The following is a 19,946-nucleotide window of genomic DNA, read 5'->3' as shown; positions in this document are numbered from 1 at the left end:
AGCTTGATGTTATTGAGCGTAGTTTTACTTTAGAGGGTTTCCTATTGTGGTATTTTTCCCATTGTTCCTTAAGAAGAAAGACCTGATGAGCACACTGAAAGTAAACGACATGTGCAATAGGTGACACTTTTCACTCTCATATACAGAGCAGTGGTGAAGCAGAAAATGCTTGAAAATAGGTTCCCTGATTTTTTTTTTTTTTAAAGTTTAATGTCCTGGAGTTTGTCCAAGATTGATGATTGTACTTGACAACTTGCATGTCTATATGTCTATCAATCACTCTGTTCTGGTGAACAATCTATCTTCCTCTCTGAAAGTCGAGGCTTTTATGATGTTGGACCTCCAAAATGCTGAATACCCTTATATACATCATAAAAAAAACTTCCTCTTTGTTTACATTGTCTCTCAGTTCTATTGTATGCATGCATAAGAATTACATAAGTGCAATGTGAGGAGGGAATGCAGGGCAGAATAAGCTAGAATTTTATAATACTTGGGGAAGAAGAGCCACAAGAGTCTCTACAGTTGTAGTGAGGTCATGCGAATGAAATGCATGTTCTTGTAAAGGCATATCCACATCAGTCAGATCTACCTACCTATTATCATTTGTTAGCAGCTTCTTTTCTCTGCGACAGCTGAAGGATTGGAATTTGTGAATGAGAATATGAACAATGAAAGAACGTGACTCAGGTCTAGAATAGACTATTGAAATCTAAATTGTGCATTAGTAACTTTACGAACACAATTTTATTTTTTGTAATTTAATATCAAGCATAGAAATAATTTCTAAGGCAACATATTGATTATTTATCTCTTTTCAATTTAGAGTTAAAAGGTGTAAGGACACCACTCAAACACTGATTTCTCTTCCTTCTCATCCCTAAAATCAAACATATAGTCCTTTCAACATTCCTTAGGTTATCACAAGGGAAAAAGTAACAATTATCAGTAATAAATACCATTAATCTTGATACACTGCCTCAAAATACTCTGTTTTAGAATTCCAGTTGCTGTATGAGATACCAAGAGGTCCCATATTTAGTAAATGCATTTAATACTTTTGCATCAGGGCCATACTGCAGATAGGATACAGTTTTGGTGAGAGGATATTGGAGAGGTTTTAATCTCCTTTCCTTCTTCTTATTATTATTTATCAATGAGATAAACAATCCATAGTCCTGCAACCTGGTCTCACCAGATCATAGTTATCCAGTCAAACTAAGTCCATAATTAGCTTTGTGCAAGAGTTTCCCAGACTTATGAAGCACAAAGCTGGAAGCATAAGGCTGTATGATCCATCTGTTTAGGCCCTTGAATTGCTTTTCAAGAATGTGCAAAATTATACACAGAAAATTTGAAATGTAAATTAAATTAATAAAATTCAGTGCTCACCATTGATAGCACCACTTAACTGACTCAATATAGTTTTATCACAGCAGCACTAACCAAAAGGCCAAATGATATGGAAAACAAGCAGGATAATTATTTTAGAATATTGACAGCCAATGGAATTACCAGAGATTATTATTTAAAAAAAAATAGAAATCTATAAAATTATTTTTCTAGAGTCAGGAAAGCATTATAAAATGCAGAATGAAGGCTCTGAACCAACAAAGCTGACCAAATCCTGAAATCAAGTTGTGCAGTCACTCAGTCAGGAAAGCAGGCTGACAAACAGGTATCAATCATCTTGATTTCTCAGCAAATAAGTTTGAAGAGCTCCTAATGGCATCAACCTTTTGGCTGTTAAATTACATACTCCTTTGTTATATTCAACAGCAACCTCCCCCATACTGCCTTTTCAAAAGAAAGGAACTATTTTGCAGTTATTCTTTTGGCTTGAATATCAGAAAATGTTAAATGGGAAATTTTACATATTGAAGAAATTTTGATTGATTGTTTTATCTTTTAATTAAACTTGAAGATTAATCAAATATTGAATAAAAGAATTTTTTTGCAAGATCACATAGAACAGCAAGGGATCAAATCAATTGTTTTTAGGACAGCAAAGAATGATCTCCACTTTTAATAAAACACTTTCTATTATGCATGATGAAAAAAATATCTCCCAGATGACACCCTTGAGAAGAACTTCTACATGAAGCAAAATCTGCACTTCAGCAGTGTAAAATCTCTGCAAATAAATTTTAGGGAACCTAGCAGTGAAATGAGACATGACAATCAACATTAGGGGACTCAACCATCTCTCTTCTGGAGGTGTGAGAATAATAAGACAGAAGCCTTCAGCAGAGCTGAGCTACATGAGACTGACACAGGATATCTTTGGCATTGCTGATTCCCAACCTGAGGGTCATGACCCCGAGGTGGATAGTGAGGCTATTTTCTGGGGAGTGCAAAAGTTTCTTTCAGAAACTGAGCGTTTATTTAAATCTGTTTATAGACTTTCTGACTGTGAAGATAAGCTCCAGGAACAGTTACTCTGACTAATGGATATAGGAAAACAGACTACAGCTAGATCCTGAGACAGGGGCAAGAACAGCGTTTTTCCTCTCTCTGTACAGAAGATTAAACCTGTGAAAAGTTGTCTTTCAGCAAAAGCAAATATTCCAGATAAGCAGGGCTTCCCCCCAAAAAGGGAAAGTCTCTCTATCCTGTGTTCACCTGCACATGTAGGAAAAGCAGGCAGTGTCCAGGAATTGCAGCATGCCTCCTTCATGCACAAGCTAACCTGTGCTGTCTCATGGCAAACCATTCCATGAGCCCTGTTTAAAGGGAGGCAATGCCCTCTGACAGTGAGGGTGCTGCATCATGCTGCCTCGTGATTCTGGCTCTGCACAGCACACACCTCCTGCTTTGCTTACTTCCTCCCACCAGCCCCTCATTTTGTAGGTTTGATTTCCTATGTGGAAAGATAAACTCTCTGAGATGGACAAATTCTCAAAATGTAGGTGGTATTGGAAGTAACAGGGGTTGCATCACTAGGGACTCCTAAGAACTATGTTAATAATATAAACAAATATCCATCAGCTCCTTGACGCCTAGAAATCTTGTCAGTTCTCTGAGACCTTTTGATGTAAAAATTTAAAGCTGAATGTTAGATGATATGTGAATATTTTGCTGTATTATACTTGTAATCTTAAGCATTAAAGTGTCCAAAATTTAATTTTAAAGCAATTAATCCTTAGAATTTTTCACCTTTATGTCAATTAAAATCTAAAAAAATATAAGTAATTCATTACTGAATTTGTCTTTTAATTGTTATATTTCTTTATTGCTTGCATGATAATGCAACTTGTTTTAAAGCAAAGCAGTTTATTTAACTTTAAAACATTAAATGTCCAAATAATGTAATTTCAATAATTTCTTAAAATACATAGCTGTATCACCTGAAAATTATTTAAAAATTCAGATCTTATTTTAATGTCATGGTATTCATTTAAGTATTCCTTGGAAATGTAAAAGAATAGTTTTTGGTGATCTCAGTTTAGTTCCTAGTAAATGTCTACATCACAAAACCACTACACTTAATTTCACATGATTGATAGTCTCTGCTTAACTGAGACCTAGGTCTGAGCCAGCCTGGGGACTTTATTACCTCCATTCTAGTAAGGGTGGTCCAGCCAGGTCAAAGTCGAGGTCAATAGTAGGACAGAAAAGGCACTAATTTTGCTTTGAAACAGACTACTCTTCATGAAACAAAGAACTTCACTTTCCAGCACTGTTTCATGACCAGAGATAACCTGCCTAGGAATGAAAATGTCTCCAATAAATATTATCTTCTTCACATTCTGCTTTTAATCATTCAAAGTGTGATATTTAAAAACTCTTAAATGATCACCAATGTGGTTTAGAAGGCATATTTTGTACTCGTTTCTGAATTCTTCTACCTGATATGAGCCACTGATTTACCATTTCTTAAAATTTTACTTCAGAGTTACTGGAAGTTTTCTCAGCTTACTTAAAAAACCATCTTTCTGCAAAAAGTTTATGAAGGCTCAGAGTACTTGGGAGAGGTGTTCATACTCTTAAAATAAATTTTTTTATAGTACTTAACTGCATAGAATTGTGCCTATAGTCAGTTCTGCAAGTAATGGTTTGGTTTAAATGCAAAGTATCACTAAAAGCAAGATTGGCTTATCCTGATAAAACCAGGAGGAAGGTAGTTTGATGTGTTTGGTTTGATTCTGTATTTTGTTTTCTATTGCAAGTCATTTATTTTCTGTTAGAAACAAACAATAGAATGCAGTGACATTGCAGAGAAAAGAATCACAACTGTAATAAGTCACGTTAGTCAACTGCCAAAAAAGGAATGTAAAATTATTCATAAATCCATATGAAGAATTATGTTTATACTTAAATTATACTAAAAATAGGCCTGTGACAGATAATCAGGCTTTCAGATTTTTCTTTTCTCCAGGTAGGGAAGTCCACACTTAAATTTAGGTATATCCAGAACTTCTGGGATTTTGACACTCTCTCATTTAAAGAAAATAATTTAAAAATGTATGTCTATCTTTTTTTTTCAGTGAATGCGTTTCACTGCAATTTTTAAAGGAAATAGTAGCCTTCTTTATTGTTTGAAGTGGAAAACTTGTGTGAGGCTGTACTGAGCTAAACTCCTGTATTTACAGAACCAGTTTCTGCTTAACAAAACTGTGGACTGTGGGGAGGCTGCTCAAGCAAAGAAGAAAAAGGTGATGTTTTTCTCTTTTTATTACACTTTGGTAATAGACATTCAGGTGCAGTGCTTTCACTGATGAGAAGATGCTAACAGAAAGATTTAAATTTCAATCCTGAGCATTTAATTTCTGAGAGAAATTAGGATTTGAAAATGTTAGAATACAATCTCATTTAGACATTCTCAAATACAAGAGACTTTTGTGTCTGGGGCTCTGTTGTTCCTCATTTCTGATATACGTTAGGATACTTACTTACTTTTTTAATGAATAGATTTCACTAGAATAATTTTAAGTTATAGATTCACAGTTCCCTTTTTTCCCTTGTTTGTTCTGGAAAGCTTGGAGGTGATTTAGCTAGCAATAAGGCCATGCAATTCAGTTTTAAGACATTAAATGTATCCTGATTTGACACTGCATTGTGTCCCTAGACAACAAAACTAAGGTTTTAAACTGAAGAAGATTGTATAAATTGGTTCTATGAAACAAATTATACTGCAGTTTTTATCATCTCCCTTTTTTTCTTCTCATTCTCTCATCAATAACTCATTTCCCAATTGTGACTGTGTAGTCTAGCTTAGCTAAAAAAGAAGTATATTCATACAAATGGACTGGATGAATCAAGATCATATTTTTGAACTTGAAGGAAAGCATTTCAGATGAGGTATATTAAAAGAATATGGATACTCAACATATAGAAACAAGAATCTTTTGGTTGGTTTTCCTCTGCTACTAAAAGTCTTACAGAGGGGTTACAATTGTGCTGTTGATAAAAGAACAAGAAGACAATATAGAATTATTTGAGTTTGTAAAAGTCAGGTTTGAGTAGAAGTCTTCTGCAAACAAAGCATGATCTGCAATGAATTGGAACCATATGGAAGAGGAAAAAAACCCTAAGTCTAAGAAGTAAACATTGGCATTCATAGTGGAGATCAAAAGCTCCCATAAACCATCTCCCTCAAAAAGGATGGAGAAATCTCAGATTAGAAGCTACATTTACATTCTGCAATTTCTTTCATACTTCCAAATCAATTGCTAGTGCAGAAAAGAGACTGAGAATCATATGACTTAGATACTGGGATTTAAAAGAAAATATATAAAATATGTATAACAGAAAAATAACCTGATTCATCATCACATTCCTTTAGCTTTACAGTAAGGTAATTTTGTAAGCAATGGAAAAATATTATTTTAGCAAAGGAATTAGTGTTGAGATGAATTAAAACCACAATAGGTTAGTGTTTTGGGTGATTTGATTTGGTTTTCCTTCCCCTTCCCCTTCCCCTTCCCCTTCCCCTTCCCCTTCCCCTTCCCCTTCCCCTTCCCCTTCCCCTTCCCCTTCCCCTTCCCCTTCCCCTTCCCCTTCCCCTTCCCCTTCCCCTTCCCCTTCCCCTTCCCCTTCCCCTTCCCTCTCTGAATTTTTTTTCCAGTTTCTTCATTTTCTCCAGGCATGTCTAGTTATTTTAGTGGAAAGCAATAAATGAGGGAAAGGTACCAAAACAGCAGCGATACTCTCACCTTTTTCAGAATTTTACCTCATTGATCCTCCACAATTGGTGTGTATTAAAAACACTTTGTACTTCATAAAGACTTTGTATTTAGCAACAGCTGAAACAACGAGATAAAACTGGTGTTTATATTTGGTTCATTCATCTTTGCCTCTGTAACACAGCAACTGATCATTCAAAGACGTGTGTTTGCTCATTTTTATATAAAAAGGTCTGGAATTATCTTGAAAATTTTAAGGTAAGTATACAGGTAAATATTTCAATATTAGGTTCTAAACAAGAGTAATGGATTATTTTTATATCAGGATGCAAATTTCTATTTTTCTTTTTTTTTTTTTTTTTTTTTTTAATATCAGAAGTAATTTATTTTAGGAGGCCTTTTCTTGTGCACTTGATAACTTCCTGAGTTAGTTAAATGGTATGTTACATTTTTTCCTTTATGAGAGCAATGACTTATTTTATTGTATTCTTTAACTTATCACTGGTTTTCTAGAGAAATTTTCAGTGGTAAGAATGCAGGTATTCAACTTAAAGAGATGATTCCTAGACACCACCTTTAAAAAACATGAAATTTATTTGAAAGAATTTCCTTTCCTATATTCAATCAGAGATTAAAAAAAAAAAAAAAAAAAAACGAAAAAAAAATAAGAACTAAATTAAAGCTGATTTTAATGTTACCTATTCATCTTAATATTGTTGTGCATCTAATTTAATTTTAGGACTTATAAAATAAAATAATGATTGAGTTATAATTAAGTAATATAGATGTATTAGCCCTCTTTAGGAAGACTTGCACAATGAATTATTTTAAAATTATCTTGAATTTTCTAAGTAGTAATGCTCTTAATCCCTGATTTAAAAATCTGCAGTTTTATCATTTGATAACTTAGTATTAAAATAATTTCTATTATTGGCAACATGCTGTTAAAATATTCCTTAAAACTAGAAAAGAAATCCAATATCCTAAACCTTTTGCTGTAATTTGTTCTGATTTTAGGGGATTTTAGTTTTGTTTTTAAAGCCACACTATTTGAGTCCTAAAATAAGGAGAAAATCTTATTTCTTCTTCAGAAAGAAAACAAATATTCAGTGACCAGCTGTGAAACTGAACAGCAATTCTAGTGCCATAGGTAGTGTGATTCAGCCAGCCTTACATGTTTACTGCTTACTACATTATATTTTTAGCAGGACTGAAATTAAAAAAAAAGAAAGAAAACGAAGAGTTAATTTATCTAACCCCTCTTGGAAACCAGCCTTCAGACAATACTATGTTCTGCATTATTCTAGTACTGCAAATATGCACATTTAATTCTTCCAGAGGAACATTCCAAAAGAGACAAAACTCAGACTTAAAAAATCTCATTTATGGCATACCTGTTTTTTTTTCTAGTCTTGAAGGTACATGCTGATTCTTACTTTCCCTCCCATATCTTTGGATCTCATCATACTTGTAAGATAATGGTTAGCAGTCCTTCCTTGCATTTATTTTACACTAGCTCTGATCAACAAAGCCCCTCAGAAACATGAATTCTCCTTCTTGGGCTGCTCTTCTGCAGTGTGTGCTTTAATCCACAAAGCTTCTGATAGATTTCCCCTCTTTAGTTCACACACTCTTTGCAGTCCAGCACTCTTGTCTTTCCTCAAGAATGAACATCTAAGTAAGAGACAGAAGCCAAACCACAATGAGGTGATAGACTTGAGGAATGGCTGATTTTGAGCTCCTCTGAAGCTACTAAGTTGAGAATACAAATTGGCAGAGAGTTGTGGCACCACCAGCCCACTGCTGATAAAAGATGTCACAGAACTATTGTCCTTCCTTCTGCCATGCAGGAGTGCTGATACAGAGCAAGGAACCAAAATGCATGCACGTATTGTATGTGTTGGTCCAAGATAGTTCCCCCTATTAGAAACAAAGAACCCAATCAAACAAAACAAAGCATAACCCAACAAAATGCAACAATTTCTAATTCTTGCAATTTATGCTGCTAGGATGCCAGTAACACCCTGCTGTACCTAGCACTGGTAGCACAAAATGAGGCAAAATAAAGATTTCTTTGACAGGAATTTAAAATCTACAGGCAGCAAAGGGACAATACAAACACAAACCTACAGAATGTTTCTAGGACTTAGCAAAACAAGCAGGAGACAGTGTTTCTTCAAGTAATAATCCATTTCTGGGAATCATATTTTGTGAAGGAGTGGGAATGGGGCAACATTTCTGTTTTTTATTGTTGTAGGACACGCTAGGAAGAACACAAGCTGCAGTCTGGATGGAGGAAATCCAGAGCAGAAGTGTGACTGGGGGGAGCAGTGATGTCAAGAGTGTCTCTCTGGAGAGATATTCCCACATTCATTATGTTTATAAGGCTCTTGTGCCATATGGATTCTGTGAAGGTTCGAGTGAGCAGAGCCTGCATGCCACACCTGCAGTCATGAATGCCAAGGGCAATCACTCCCTACAGACCCTGCTTAATTGTTCACTGCTTTAGTCCAACAGAGAGTGCTCCTACAAGCTCTCTGCCAGAATTCCCAATGTGAACTGTTATAAGGATGTGTACCTACACATCTCAATGTGCAGTGCTTCTAGCAGCCTTTTGGGCAATTTCTGGGAGCTGGAAAATGTTGATTCCTAGCCCAGAGGGTGGCACAGGGTAATACAAGACAGATATCCAAACTGCAGAATTCATGAAACTCTTCACTGTGAAAAACAACAGACAAATCCAACATTGCCTGGAAGGGGAAATTTGAGTCTGCAAGCTGTTAGACTTTAGGTACTGATAAGGAAAGGGATCCTGCACTGCATTTTGAAAAAAACTACAGTAAACACAGTTCCAGTCAGAACAGGTCATTTAAAGTCCTTCCTGCCTCAGGCTTAACATGACACTTAAGTGCTACTACATGTGAAAAGAAAAAAGCAATTCAGCACTCATAACAAACTGCTTTTCTTCCATCACTGGGGCTAAAATACCAAAGGATTCCTGCAAGCAGGGGAATTGCTGTCTGCACAGTTGTGTCATGTTTTTATTGGGTAACCTTTTGTGCACGTTGAAAAAATAAATGCTGCTCTAAGTAAGAATAAATATGAAAGTATACAAAAATAATTTTAGATTTATAAATGTAAAAAATTGTTCTTTTCAGACTTACTATGCTGGAAAAGTCAAAAAAGCTTTTCAGTTCAGAAAGTAAATTCTTTGCTCACCACTGAAAATTGCAGGGAATTAGTTTCCCTGGGCGTCCCCAGGAACAACACTTTTGGTGACTGCTCTCAAAATTCCAACATTACAGACAACAAAAGGGAAATACAGAATTTTTATCCCCAGCACAAAAAGATTTGCTAACAAACTTAGTGATTGAATTTAAATTCACTTTGATGTTAAGTAAAACTTCGGGTCTAGCCATAATCCTGACTGTATCCACTGGGTGGAAGGCAACAGTATGCATAATTCAGCAGTGTATTCTGAAAGGATTTTCTAAAGAATGCAGTAAAATAGTTTTTCTGGTCAACTATAATTTTTTACTCTGAAATCAGTACAATACATAAAAACTGTGAAAATTATTCTAAGCTTTTTACCATCTGTTAACCATGTTACTATGGACCATTCTGGTAATTTGGGGCATTTTAGTGCCATCATGAAAGCGAACATTACCAAAAAAATACAAATTATGAAACTTGTGAACAATAAAAATTAGGTAATTATTTTTTTAGATTGACTGCCCATATATAATGTTTTCATTTTGCTGGATTTCTTGTTAATTAAATGCTAATACTTCTATTTATATCACCTTTTAGTAATATTCTGAATATATTGTCTCATGACTGACTTTCCCCATCTCAAAATAAAAATGCAAGCTCTTTCATTGAGCAAGTACAATTTTCCCCCATTTTAGAAATAGAAATCAGGTTAATCAGCAAATAAAATTCTGACTCCCTCCAAAGGTTTTAATCTTTTGGATAAAAGAAAATTAATGTTCTGTGCACTCTTGGAACTTCTGCTGAAATTTTCACCAATGATCACAAATTAGTCACACTAATGACTGAAAAGAATTAACAGAGTTGGATTATTTAATTTTTTTCCTCCATCGTGTCTAGAAATCCCTGTGAGTCAAGTTTACACACTGCTCACACAGGAGCTTGGATGAACTAAAGGAGATTCAAGAAGACTTTAGAAGAGCTATTCCAAAGGGCAAAGACAAAGCCAAACCCACAAGCTACATGATCTCATTCAAATATCTGATCTGGGGCAGCCCACCAGGATTACAGCTGGTGTTTATTACCAGCTTTATTACTGAGCACAAGAAGGTGATGATGCAGGGATTCTCTGACTCCTGCATTTGCATGGAAAGGAGAGGGTTAAACTGACTACTTGGCAAGGAACAGGGATTATAAAAGGCAAGTGATGCCTTCTCATTGGGGAAGGGGAGGAATGGGGGATCTACAAAGTGGGGATTGTGTCTCAAATTCCAGTTTTTGTCCACAAATACTAAGATGGGATGACTTTGCTTTACATTTTCAGCCTTTTTCTTTTCTCCTCTTTCTTTTTGTACTAGCAGATCCCTGAATTTACACTAGCTTTTCCCTAGGATTTGTAAGCATAGGAACTACTTGATTTATTTGGAAGACATATGACTGGCAGAAAGGCGAAAAGGATCTTTGATCCTCATTCTTTTGCTCCATTATAACCTAATGAATACCCTCAAAACCCATTTTTAAATTTTGGTTATCTTCTTATCTGTTTTCATAAGCTATTTCTTTTCAACCCTTTAATTGCTTTTGTTTTTTTTTGGGGGGGGGGGGTTGGTTGATTGGTTGGCTGGTTTGGTTTGATTTTGGTGGTTTTGGGGGGTTTTTTGTTTGCTTGTTTTTTGTTTTTGTTTTGTTTTTTGGTGAAACCTTTCCTGCTTGTCTTAGTATTTTCTGCTTTAGTGCTATTTCAGTTCTGCATGACCCACAGTCAGAACAATAACTCTGATACTTCCAGCACATACCATACAAGTGTAAGAAGACAGAATATGTATATAGCAGAGAATACTTGACAAAGAAATCTTGATGTCAAGACTAAGAAAATTCTATTCTTTTGCTCTAGCAAAAACAAATAGGACATTCATTAGTAACATGCAAAATTAAAGCTTTTACTTCCTTTCTTACTACATTGAGTAGATTCTTCCATTCCACCTGAAAGACTCTGAAATGGTGAAAAGATAAAAATTAGACCTCTATTGATTTTTGTGGAGTTGGAAGGGTGGAAGATGTAATTATTTTTTCAGTTCCCTTTGTGCATTTCTTTGCTTTACTTCTTATTATTTTGTTCCTAACATAGAGAAATAAAAATATGATGTCATGAATATTTAGAAGTATTAACACAACCGAATAGTTTGTTTTTCAAAGCCACTGCAGTCTATTATATAATGACACACATACTGCATAATAACATACATTTGTGAAGCATTTAGGAAATGTGTGCTATTTACCTGATGGACTACAATAACTGCCTCAAAGCTACTCCAGTCTTTAGGGTAAACATGTGTTTTGGTATGCATACTAATTTTTAAAAAATATACTATTTACCCCATATGCTGTAATTACACAGTCTGCTCTATACATGAAAGGCACACTTTTTAAAAATGGCTTTTTGTCAAGATGGTTCATTATAGTTCCTTCAGAGTCATGTAAAGAAAGTACTTAGATGATAAATCAATCCTTTTCAGCCACTTTCACTTATTTGTTGCTTGGGGTGCTGGAAATGTTTAATTCTCTTTGGATTTTCAAAAGATTAGGTCATAATAGGCAACGCTGTGCGTAAGTAGTGCTAGGAGTAAGTATGATATGACTGTCAGGAAATTCCAAACTGTCTGCTAAAATCCAACTGACCAAGGGGGGCTGAGTCCTGGTGCCATTGGCAAAACAGGGAGTGCAGGAGCTCCTGAAGGGCCCTGAGGACCCAGGCCAGCAACATGAACTCAGATGTTTTCTTGCACATGCATACACCAACACTTTACACGTGCAGGACTTGTCTTACAGGAAATTGGAAAGGGTTCAGCTGAGAGATGCAGATCCCTCCCAAGGTCTCCAGGTCCAACACAGTCCATACAGAATACAACACTACATGACCCTTTGTTTTCTCTCTTCAAAGGAGAGCTTCAGAAAAGAGAAATTATTCCTTTTGATGAAGAGAAAACCCTCCACAGTCTAGCTTATATGTATGCAAACATTTTGGGTTTGGATGCTCACAATTCTGACACAAAGGCCATTAATTTTATTTCCTTTTTTGTGTTACACTGCCATTGTGGACATGGATCCGCTTACAGTGAATTTGGCCACAGCCCTGTGGAAAATACACTTGACTCTTTATCTTTTTTTCTTTATAAATCAAGAATTTTCTGATTTTCTGAATAAAACTTTTTTTTTTTTTAAATTCCTACAAAAAATATCTGGAGACATCTATTTTTTCATTGTTTTTCATAACAGGATTCAATTTCCACAATACACCAGCAAATGTTGACATATGTGGAAGTTTAATAGTTTGATTTGAAAAATTAAAATTATCACTTACTTAATTGAATTGCATCAACATTATTTGTGCAATCAAAAACAGAGCTTCCTTGTCATACAAATAAAGACATTTTTAAGGCTAAAAAAAAAAGAAAATTGGTAATGTCAGTTTATAAAGATATTTGAGAAAGGAAGCTGTTAAGACTCATAAGAATACAAATGATTAATAACATCTATTACCTCAACAAACATGTTTTTATATTACCAGTAGTCAGACATGTTTTTTCCATTCTATGTAGAACAAAAAGTGACATAGATTAATTGTTATTCATTGTGAATTAGGGTACCTGACCTCAGATGTCCTTTGCAACACAAGGCCTAATTTTTAAAAAATTCATTATTATTTGAATAATATGGAATGCATTTGGTAAACAATCATTAAAACAAAAGTGCTATGTTAAATGGATAATGAAGTTGGAAAGATACAAAGGACACCATGAATAATACGACTGTCTTTGTGAAAGCAGTCTGTAAAGCCTTGAACATTTCCTTTCTCAGAGGAAAAAAATGCTAATACTAGACAGCTGTTGTGATACCTAGGAAAAGAGCTCTTGTTTGAAGACCTTTTTCTTGCTTTGAATCCAGCCTTCATATACCTAAAACTACAATTGCACTCTTATTCAAATTAGAAGTAATCTGTTGAATGAAGGTTAGTGTTTTCTACATGAATGAAATACAACATGGCTTGGTACTAGAACTAATTTAATATAAAGATTTTTAATTATATAAAACTTCCATGCTAGAAGCATAAATGACCAGAATTGTTACTCTGAAAATAAACCTCAATTTACCTTCTGCAGTATTTTATTGTTCTCCATCAGAACAATGTGACAGCTACTAATTGTTAGATGTTCCTTGCTGCCTGAGGGATCAGCTAAAAAAAAAAAAAAACAACTCAGAGAATTTGAGGGAAAGAGAGAGGAGAGGTTATATAGTTTGTTGTCATGAACAAATATTTGCAAGGTTTCTTAATAATATGTAGAGTTGTTTAGAGCAAATACTTTTGACTCTGATTTCTCCCACTGAAATATATCAGCCACACTTAAAGCCCTCTATTTAGATGAACAAAATATTAAAAAATAATGTTAATGAGAGCACCTCCAGTTAATTGAAACTATCAAACCACAAAGAAAACTAAAAATTCAATTAAAAAAGAAATTCAGTATGAGTGATTGAATTCTAAAGTGGTGTGTCTATTGTTTACATTGTCTCCCTAATCTGCACTGGACTTAAATATAGGCCATATAATATACACCTAATCCACAGAAAAATAGAAAGCTATGATTTTGTTTGGACTAAAAGACTCAGAAAAAGAAGGATGAAGAGTAATTATGCCTTTTATGAGCAGAAAGACTAATTAAGGAAATGAAGTCCAGATTCTGAATAGTTTTGAAAAGGGAAAAAACCACCAATCTTTAATAAAGAAATACTAGATCTAGTGCTTGCCTGCTGAATATTGAAGACATAAAGTTTCATTCTCATTAAAATCAATGGAAAAACATTTAACAAGTTCTCATAAGAAATAGTTAAACATTTTTCGGAAAAAGATCAATCCAAAAAGTCTTATAAAAATCAAATTATTGTCATTATCAACTAAATTGCCTATAGAATGTGTTATGTGGAGGCTTAATCAAATATTGGCATATATGGGCCAAGAATTGTTACTGTTCATCATAAAATCAGCAATAAATGCCTCCATAACTTCCATATTGTACAATAGCAAAATTTTAACAGATATAGGGCTCAACCCTGCTTTCATTAATCTCAATAGAAAAATCCCTCATTAATTTCACTAAGAAACTGTCTTTTGTTCTGTCCAAAAACACACCTGTTAAAAACCAGTCATTCCGGTATATTTTTTTCATTCTTTCTTAATGGAGGAAATATGTAATATGATTATATTGTATAAACTGTTTTAGGATAATGTAGAGAAGTGTGTGTGACATGTCGCAAGTTAAATTTTAAAAATTTTTAATTAGTTAATATATTCATGTTCATTTACCTTTATTGTGTTTGAAAACACTATAAATTGAAAATGTCTTGGCCATTTTTTACACTTTAAAAGCACATAATAAAAGGCATATATAAGGAAAATTGCTTAAAATGATAGGCACATCAAAGATTTTGTAGCTCATGTAACCACTACCTAAGGTTATAAAAGCTTGTACATTATTTGAAATACAAAAATTCTTCCTATGATGTCCCTAAATTACTGCTACAAAATATGCGGTAATGTTAGATCACTGTGGAATATAGAAAAACAGCATCCAGATTGTGAAATTATCCTCCTTGTGAAGGACAGTTTAATGGTCTGAATGTAAACACACAATGTACGTTTCTAATAACAGAAAGGAAAACACTGGTAATATTCAGAAATGCTAACAAGAAAAAAGGCCAAAGGAATATGCAATAATCTACCAGTTCCTGTGCAGTCTATTGTAAGTTTTATCTCTAAGGGGGTGGGGGAAAAAAAAGCTTAAACAAGGCCTATTAGCAGTAAATACTTCTGCCAATATCCCTCACAGTAGGGGAACTCCTCCAGCAATTTTCACGATTAATTACCAGTGGCAAGCGTATTCATAATCTGGTGTTAATTTTGCAGTATCTGAATGAACTCGGCTCTGGCACGCTCAGCTATTGTTTCCCTGTTACTAGTAGGATGAACTACTTGTTCAGGTCATGCTGTGTCAAAAGAGTGCTAATGTGTTTATATAAACACTACAAACAGCACCTGCTTTAACCACACATTTTATTATTATTTTCCATCACCAGTTAGAACATAAAATTTGGTGCTGGAATACAAATGACAAGAAAATATTACTACATCTTGTGTTTGAAAGAGAAATATAAACACACACAGAATATGATGCAAAAAAAGTAATGTCTTTATAACTCATTTGAGACAAAGCTTTTCTGTCCCTATTTTACAAGGTTCAGAGAGACTATTTGTTGCTAATTTTTCAGCTGAGCCTGAACACTGAACACTGATTTCAGTCAGAGAATCTCTTACTACTAAGACAGTGAAATACACAAGAAAGAAGGCACAAAAACCAACAAAGGTCATATACTTTTATGTTAAGAGTTGATTTTATTTTTCTTGTTTTTCTTCTCTTGGTTGTATGTTTTTAGAATAATTTTGATAATTATCTGTAACTCTTTTGAAGATTTGTTGCCTAAGCAGGGCTATTATTGATAGGATTAATTGTCCAATATGCATGACTTGCTGGGCAGTGACAATCCCAATTAGTTAATGAGGATTCTCAGATGTGTAATTACACAACCACATCTGCACAGGTTGGAGTCCATTACCAAAGTCACAGAAACAAGCGTGATTCTTATAAAATACACTCCAGGGTGTACACTGTCAGCCTTATACCCTAACTGTACCCAAGGTTTATACAAATGATACTATAACCTCTTACCAGTTCTTATGCTTGTTAAATGGATTTATGCATGCCAATTAACATAAAACCTAATTTTTGTATTTGTTATAGTAAGGCCAACAAAAAAAATTGAGGGATGTATAGTCTTTTCTCTTTTCTCGTGGAAAGATGGGTAAATGCATAGGAGTAATATGTTAAAAGACAAAAAACTGTGAGAAGTTTTAAATAGCCTCAATTTAAATTGTTACGTAGATGACTGAAATGCTAAAGAAAATAACAGAGAAGAAAATTAAATCTTTTCAGGCAAGATTAAAGAAACAAGTGGAGAAACTTTAAGAGTTGTACTGTTCTAAATAGGAAATAAGATAGACCTGTATTACGCACATTACCTTTCCACAGCATGGTTTATTCTCTTTTAGATTTATTCATACTTGCAAGAACTAATTTTAAATATTTGAAGTACTTCCTAGCCAATTAGATACATATTAATCAACAAGTGTAACTCAGCAGTGCCTAACAGAAAGGAAATTTAGGCTATACAATATAATTCTCTGTTCCTCCTCAGTGTTCGTTCATGGTATTAATGAAACAATATGAAATGAAAGGTCTTACAATTGTAAATTAAATAGGCATTATTTCTAGCAAAAGAAAGACTCACAACAGTAATTCCACTCTAGAAGTTTGATGAAACCCAGACCTCAGTGAGTTGGGCGTATTGGTAAAAGGGATTGAACTAGCGAGCTTTGCCAGCACATGTGTGTTCAAAAGTCATCAACTAATATATACAGGCAATTTATTTTCTCTTCCAGGTGAGAAGTAATTCAGTCCAGAACCTACAGAAGCTAATACTATTCTGTTATTATCCTTATATTTTTATTGATACCATTTTTCCATTCTTAGCCTGCGTAAAGTCTCACAACACTTGAGCATTGGTAAAAAAAAGCTTTTGAAATCCTGTCCCTTCAGTCAATGCTGGGTGTCCAAACTTCATTCTAAGTGATAAATTTAAGAAAAGCAGCTTGAGACAAGATAATGTAGATAAGATAATTATCAGCTTCAAACAAAGATAGCCATAATGGTCTCCAGTGGGTTTCTACTTCAGGAAAAATATAAATCCTCCTTTTTTCTCTAGTGAACTTACTCCTTTATTGCATCACACCTCTGACATCTGATATAAAATAATTGTGTCTAAGAGTGGGGTTGTTGTTTGGCTGGCTTTTGGCTCCGAAAGACAGAAGGCTGTGCTGAGGCTGTGCTAACAGTGCTGGGCTCCATGCACGGTGTACCCAAATCTGCCATGGTGAGGAGGGAGCCAAACTGTCCCTGATTCAGGGAACAGCAGTCACATCCTGCAATCCCACAGAGCAGGAACAGCCATTTGAGGAGGGTCAAAGGCCAGATGTATACAGCCTGAAGGAGTACAGGCTGGCTGCTCAGCTCCTCGAGCTGCCAAGGAGCTGCCCAACCTTCATGGTCAAGGAGGAGCCACCATCAGAATGAAGATCAGTTGCTAATTATGAGATTCTCCTGGTTTCTGTGCCGCAGACTGCAAGTAGCTGCCTGCCCTGCCACAGGCCAGGGAAGGCAGGCAGAGCCCCACCCAGTAAACCAAAGGGCACTTTTAGTTTAATATGTGCACAGAGAGAGACTACTGCAGAAAAAAACAATGCTTCTAGATTAAAGGCACTGCTCCCTCAGAAAGAACAGTTCAACAGCACTCCGGATGGTGACAGGCATTTCAAGCATATTCAGGACATTGGCAGCAGTGTGGAGAACTGAAAGGGAAAGGGAAGGGAAGTAGGCAGAGCAGAAGGCCATCTTGGCTTATTTGGGAGCTTCTGAGTATGCTCAAAACCAAAAGTATACCAGAGATGGAGAACAGATACACACAGAGAACTACAAGGGCATTCCCAGGGCATGCAGAGATGCAGTTTGAAAAGCAAAACCTCAGCTCAAATTTAGATTGGTCAGACATAACAAAAACTACAAGAAATGGCTCTTTCTTCAAGTATGGAAACAAGCAAAACAAAACAAAAAAAAAAAACCCCATTAAAAAAAACCAACTCAAAAAAACCCCAAAAAACCAAAAAAAATGAATCCAAACCAAGAACCAATAAAAACAAACAAGCAAAAAAAAAAAAAAAAAAAAAAAATCAACCCGCTGTTAAACAGGAGAGGTGACTCAGTCACTAACAGCACTGAAAAAGCAGTTGCTCTTGACACGTTCTTCAAATCTAACTTTAACAGCACTGTATGGCCACTCTCCTGGAGGAAAACAAGATCTATACCAGTGAGTAGCTGCTTCTGTGTCAAAGAAAGGCAGCTGGTGCTGGGCTGCATCAAAGGCATCACCAGCAGAAACGGAGTCACTCTCCCACTTTTAGCTCTTATAAGGCCAGACCTCAAATCTGTGTTAATTTTAGCCCCATACAAAAAAGGTAAGGATTGCCTGGAGACCATCCAGAGAAGGAACACAAAGATCATCATTTTCTGGGAAATATGCCCAGAAATATGTGAGGAAAGGCTGGAAGAACTGGCTTTGTTTAGCCTTGAGAAAGGAAAGGTTAGAGGAGATCTTATTATATATTTATATCCAATATATGAAGAGTGGTTATAAAGGAGATGGAGGCTCCCTTTATCTAAGGAGGCACATCAGGAAGGTGAGGGCTAAAGAGTACAAGTCAGTCCTGCAGTGATTCTGGTTAGACACAAGGAAAATTGTTCACAATAATAAGTCTCCCCTGAGAAATAGTGGATTCCCCAGTGCTGAACACTGTAAAGATCTGAACAGGGTGCTGAGTCATCTTGCATAGACAGTGCTTTTTCCAGGGAAGTTTGGCCCTATGATCCTCTTCAACTTCATATTCTGTGAATGTGAAAATGTGTTTGTTGCCTGTTGATTATGACACGACTTCATGGCCTGCTAATCTCCTCAGGCACAGAGGATATAGATTTGCAGTGAGATAGAAACAAGAATCCAATGTCATGTGGTATTTTTCAGCTCAGACAAGCAGTGCAGAAGTTTTGTCCGGAAGATCGCTTCAGAATTGGATTCATATTCACCACACTGTTCCTGGCAAGAGTACATGATGTAATTAAAGCCTATATGGGCTTTATAGCCTATATAGGAAGGAATATCTGCAGCTAGAATTCCTGAAATATCATTATAACATTTTTATATCATTCAGAGGAAAGAAAACAGAGATAAGAGCCCGCAAGGAGACGCATCTCTACTTCTTCATGCCTGACCACAACATAACACATAACTTATCCAAAGATGCATATACAATCCCTTGTTCTTCTCCTCTGCAGGCACCAGACTATGCTTGAAGCAGTGTGCAGTCTGAATTTTCATGAAGATGATGACAGTCATCAGCATGACCTTGCCCTATAATGCCCCTCATGGCCCCCTCTAATGCAGTGATAGGTGTGGGTAGATGGGATGTTGCTCTCCTCTGGAACAGCAAAGATGCCCACTCTTCCTACAGACTTGCAGCATTCTCCTTATGACAGAGGAAATGCACGGCAAGTACTTTCTACTCCTTTAGAAGTTTTGGTATAAGAAAAGAGGTATGGCCAAAAAACCTTCTTCATGCATCTTTAAGACTAGAAATTTGCCATACTTGCTGGGATAATGTTATTTAGGACACACCTGTTTCATCAATGTTGTTTTTTATGTGCCTGTGTTCTAGAATGTTGCAGAATAACTTAGAAGGTGCTTTAGTATTACCAAAGATGATTTTTTAATTAAATATATTGTCTCTGGTTCTGGTTATTTCATGCTAGGAAAAAAACACTACTAGCTATGTAACAAAACCACAAATACCTATGTAATCCCTTGAAGGGAACCTTTGTGTAGCTTTCAATT

Source organism: Erithacus rubecula, assembly GCF_903797595.1.
Source record: "Erithacus rubecula genome assembly, chromosome: Z".
NCBI classification, from domain to species: domain Eukaryota; kingdom Metazoa; phylum Chordata; class Aves; order Passeriformes; family Muscicapidae; genus Erithacus; species Erithacus rubecula.
Note: the sequence above shows the minus strand (reverse complement) of the source record.